Source organism: Haliotis cracherodii, unplaced genomic scaffold (assembly GCF_022045235.1).
Source record: "Haliotis cracherodii isolate W230 unplaced genomic scaffold, xgHalCrac1.p SCAF_20, whole genome shotgun sequence".
Taxonomy (NCBI): domain Eukaryota; kingdom Metazoa; phylum Mollusca; class Gastropoda; order Lepetellida; family Haliotidae; genus Haliotis; species Haliotis cracherodii.
In genome coordinates, this window is record NW_027266276.1 from 3,161,719 (window position 1) to 3,167,718 (window position 6,000).

The window sequence follows — 6,000 nt, forward strand, 5'->3', positions numbered from 1 at the left end:
TTGGACATTGGACATGTGGGCGTGATTAACCAACACAGTTCATGGGATGACCAATTAGGGCAATAAAAGCCTTACTATAAAAAGCAGTAGTTAAAGGGAAGTGATATGGTAGTCCAGGCTGACTGACAGTCAATATACAATGAAATGTTGGTGAGGATTAACACCGGGGATTAGCGCCTAAAACGTAATGACAATTAAGTTATGGAGACATGGCTACAGGGTAATTTGCCCTTGGAGTCAAATGTACTGCAGACAATGGTAGTCATAAATCAGTCGCTATGACAGCTGTAACAATCTTCCACATTTCATCAATTTGTTCTTTGGCGTTTATTACATGATCTCGTTTTACTTTGTATTCATCTTGCTTTCTTCTGCACAGAGTCTTAAACATGTTTTTCAGTCTTTCATATCCCTTTAAATCATATTTTTTATTTGTCAAACGAAACTTGTTTAAAGCCCTTTATTTGTCTGACTTAGTCACACTACGGTCTGAGATCCCCCGCGAAGGTGGATCTGGTTTGTGGCGTTTATTTGGTCTATGACGTTAAGTCATACATTGTCCTGCTCGTTCGTATAGAAGCGATGAAGCATATTAACATCTGTCAATTCTTGAATCTATTTCCACAAGCATGATGTCTATCATAGCTTAAGCGTCTGATGTTAGTTGGTTGGTTGGTTGTTTTTCGCCGCACTCAGCAATGTTCCAGCTATATGACGGCGGTCTGTAAATAATCGAGTGTGGACCAGACAATCCAGTGATTGATATCATAAGCATCGATCCACGCAATTGGGATCGATAACATGCATCAACCAAGTCAGCGAGCCTGACCACCCGATCCCGTTAGTCGCCTTTTACGACAAGCGTAGTCGCCTTTTACGGCAAGCATAGGTTGCTGAAGACCTATTCTACCCCGGATCTTCACGGGTTCGACTGTTACTAAATTTTTAAGGCATCAGCTAAGTATGGTTACCAAATGAACCTATCGTAAGAAAAGTCATTTCCATATTTTCCTGACGGAACATTTGACTCCTTCTTCACGTTAAGAGTATATACATCCATGGGAAAATGGTCGGATTCATCGTCCTTTTAAACCTAAATGTCCAATACTTCAGGGAAGAGAGCCGAGTTGGCAATTACATAGTCTACCCCAATATGTCCATTAAAGGCCCTTCTTGTAAAATTACCGTCTTTATCACCAGGGAATCTTCCATTTAGCACAGAAAGACGGTAAGTATATTGCACAAAAATATCAATTTCCCTTCGAAGTTGTTTTTTTTGTTTGTCTTTACTGTTACGAGGCATACACAACTCGTCACTATCATACCATTCCCCTTCGGGTAGATATTCAGCATTATCATCAAAGACATCTTCAAAATCTCTGTGAGTATGATGTTGGCATCGCACATAGCGGTTATGTTCTGTAACGAATGTTCTGGTTCGTCTTGGCTATCATTTCCCTTCCCCTCATAATGGGGCTGTCGGGTAGCCTAGTGGTTAAAGCGTTCGCTCGTCACGCCGAAGACCCGGGTTCGATTCCCGACATGGGTACAATATGTGAAGCCCATTTCTGGTGTCCCCCGCCGCGATATTGCTGGAATATTGCTAAAGGCGGCGTAAAACTATACTCACTCACTCACTCAATGAGAACAGAATTCGTATTTTGTAAGTTCAGCGATGCACCCATAAAATTTGGGGTTTTTTTCATCTTTGCTGGAGCGATGCCAATGTATTAGTACATTATTTCTTCGTGCTTGAGATTCTAAAGTATCGCACTTTATTTACACAGAAGAAGGTTTAATTTTCAAAAGCGTGTTTTCTGTTATTTAGTCACGTTGTGAATCTGTCATGGAAGTCCCGCTTCAGTCCACACCCGTGACAATCCGGGGTAGAATAGATCTTCAGCAACCCATTCTTGCCATAAAGCGACCATCCTTGTCGTAAGAGGTTAATAACGGGATCGAGTGGTCAGGCTCGCTGACTTGATGCATGGCATCGATCCCAATGGCGGAGATCGATGCTCATGATATCAATCACTGGATTGTCTGATCCAGCCTCGATTACTATTATTTACAGACCGCCGTCATATAGCTGGAATATTGCTGAGTGTGGCGTAAAACAACATACAAACAAACAAACTTTTCAGTCCGTCTATCTTCTCGTTTACTGTGACCTTGGTTTGTATGGACTCCGGTGTGACAGCGAGGTCGGCTATTGTGCTAAGCTCCTCGTCATTTTCAGCAGGTAAGCGTTCACCACTGTCATGTCTAACTGACAGACGTTTTCGTGTCTTGGGGACGTCCATATGTTCGCCCAGAGTCTGACTCAACATCCCCGGCAACCAGAAGCAAAGTCACTGAGAACAACCGTAAAAATCACAGGCAAGGTGAAATGAAATGAGTTTTGATTATTTTATTATTTTATTGCCTGAATGTATGGCAAGCCGTTTTCACATTTATTACGGAATTACAGATATCTTCAATTGTTTTAAAGATATCGGTATTTTATTTAAAGATATCTATAATGATTTTAAGATATCAAAAAATAATTCAAGATATCTTAAATTCATTTCTGATATCCATATTACAATTACTGATATCTTAAAATATTACGGTGATATCAACAAATGCGTTTGTGATATCTCTAAATTTATTTAAGATATCACTAAACAATTACCATCCTACAGTACATAAATATCTTAGAAATAAATTCAAGATATCTTAATTTCAATTCAAGATATCTTGAAATAAGTTATACATATCCACAAATGCATTACAGATATATTCAATTCAATAAGAGATATCTTTAATTCAATTCAAGATATCATTAATTCTGACCGTTACTGATATAAAAAATCTAATTAAAGATATCATTAATAATTTTTATGATATCTTTGTATCAATTATTGATAACAGTTATCTAATTTAAGTAACATTATCAATGTAACATCTTTCATAATGGCAACAATTTAAGGCATCAATAATTAATTATTGATATCTGTATTTAGTTTCAAGATATCAGGAATTGAATTAATGACATCATAACAGAACATGACATTTTTATATCTTTAAATCATATTTTGATATCAATAATCGAATTTAAGATATCAGCAATTCTTTTCAAGATATCTCTAATACGCTTCACCATATCCTTTATTTATTTCGTGATATCTTAAATTTTATTGCAGATATCTACAATTATCTGCATATAAGATATCTTCAATTCCATTCAAGATATCTTCAATTCCATTCAAGATATCTTCAATTCCATTCAAGATATCTTCAATTCATTTCAAGATATCTTTAAAAGAATTGAAGATATCTGTAATTCCGTAATAAATGTGAAAACGGCTTGCCATACGAGTGTGTGGCTGCTTGTACTAGTCCGTATTCGAACCTACGATGCTATATGTTTCTGTGCATGTGTACATGGACTTGCGATGTCTGAGACGACTGGCCCACCCGTGTCTGCCCAGCGTTGATGGGGTTAGGTGAGGTGAAATGAGGTGGCGTGGTTTTACTTGTCCGGACCAATGTTGGTTTTATCGTGCTACCCCACATACCATGCCGCTTTTTAACATGAATACCCCACTCAGACACAGTATGCTGACGCACGCCGACCAGTCCTTGTTTTATCCGTTAATAATTGCGAACGTCAGGCAGGGTAACAACAAGTACCATCTTTCAACGTCGTTTGGTGTGACGCGGCCAGATGGTGATCGAACCACCCACCTGCCGCTCTCAGGGCAGATGTTTTTCCACCACGGAGGCGGTCGATAGTGTGACAGAAAAAAAGTTTCAAGTGATTTTAATGCGGGTTTTTTTAGTATTAGCTCACTTTGAAGTCGTCCGTCGATTGTCGATTCATCCATCCACTCGAGCGTCGGAGAAGCCTAGTGGTTAGAGTGTTCGCTCGTCACGCCGAAGACCCGGGTTCGATTCCCCACATGGGTACACTGTTTGAAGCCCAACAGCCCATTTCTGTCCCATAATTCACTGTCTGTCCCATTATTGGCTTGTAGGGGTACGGATAGCCCTGTAGGAATACGGATGGCCTTGTAGTGATACGGATGGCCTTGTAGTGATACGGATGGCCTTGTAGGGATACGGATAGCCTTGTTGGGATACGGATGGCCTTGTAGGGGTACGGATGGCCTTGTAGGGATACAGATGGCCATATAGGGGTACGGATAGCCCTGTAGGGGTACGGATAGCCCTGTAGGGGTACGGATGGCCCTGTGAGGGTACGGATAGCCCTGTAGGGGTACGGATGGCCCTGTGAGGGTACGGATAGCCCTGTAGGGGATACGGAAGGCCCTGTAGGGATGCGGATGGCCCTGTAGGGGTACGGATGGCCCTGTAGGGATACGGATGGCCCTGTAGGGGGTACGGATGGCCCTGTAGGGGTACGGATGGCCCCGTGAGGGTACGGATAGCCCTGTAGGGGATACGGATGGCCCACTTGTTTAAGGGTAGAAATTCTCGGCTTGTACAGAGTTGCTTTCCTCAGGCTTGCCATGCTCCGATGATCGTAGTCGCCCTCATTAGGATTCTTCTTTGGCTAGCACCCTACCCGTGCTCGTTGCTTTCACCAAAGCGGTAACGTTTAAAACGTGCATCAGTTCGGGCTTCCCACAGCCATCAAGCTCACTCACTCAATCAATCACTGTGTGATTGTTGGTTGTCGTAAGGGGTATACGTCTGTCGGACACTCAGCAGGCAAACGCATCGATATCTTTCTAAACAACCGAAACTTTATATCCGGTATACAGTAACACCATTCGGCACCGCTCGCACGTTTCCGTAACATTCGGCTTGTCCCGGAATGGGACGAGTTGGTCACGAATGACAGTAACACCTCACTCGCTGTTGCCTGATTGTACTAATGGAATCGCCCGGTTCATTGAACCAGGGTCATCCTAAAGGACCGACCATATGATATTCGGTTCCAGAAAAAATAACCTTGGACAAAAATGGTTGCTCCTTATTATAGCATAAGTTGCACATTGATGTCCTGCAAAAATATGAAAACTAAAAAATGTTAAACTCATATTACAGAAAATATTGTTTTATTGACAGTGTTAATTATTGTTATTATATTATACACTTATATACTCCACTTATCCAGGTACTAGTATCTGCTCAAATGCGACAAGGGGGCACGGGTGGCCCAGTCGCCTAAGGCGCCGCGATTCTCTGTGCAGAGTTGCGTCCCTTGGGCACGCCAGAAACCTATGATTCTGGGTTCGAATCCCGGTTCACCCCAATTATGTTTCTAGGTTTGTCAGCAACATACCCGTGCTCGTGGTTTCACCGAAGTGGTAAACGTCTGAGACCTGCATCACTTCGGGCTTTCCTCCCACATTAAGCTGACACGCCGTGATATAACTGGAATACTGTTAAAAGCGGCGTTAAACCCAATTCACTCACTCACTCAAATGCGACAATGACCAGTGACCATTTTACTATCATATTAAAACAAACTATATAAGAGTGTTGTCTTGGAAGAAATATGTGAGTGTAATAAATTCTTACGGATAGTTTTAGGTGCAGGGTATGTAAATGCAGATGACTGCAGATATTTATGGTTGCAAACAGTGATCGCTCGCTACAACGCTACCTTTTGGTTCCTTATAGACAATCAGCCGTTTAACCCAGGTGGAGATGTAGATGACAACAGTACATCGATCAGTAACACGATCTACGCCGCTATAGCCTCGCCTAGCCTCAGATAATTTGAAAAAGAATTCAAATATTGGGGTTGATTCATAGTGTTCTGTTAGGCATTGTTTAATTATGTGACGTCATATATATATGACGTCACACACAGAATGCACGAGGAATGCATTTATCATATACACGGCGATCTTTACTGCCAACGTTATCCTTCAGAAGTTTGGTGTCCTTTTTCTGAACTGACCTTCTTTAGTGCACATTGTTCTTTCTTCGCATATGACGTCTTTTCTTTCCAAGCTGTTCATTGGTATTGGTTTTTTTATTTTG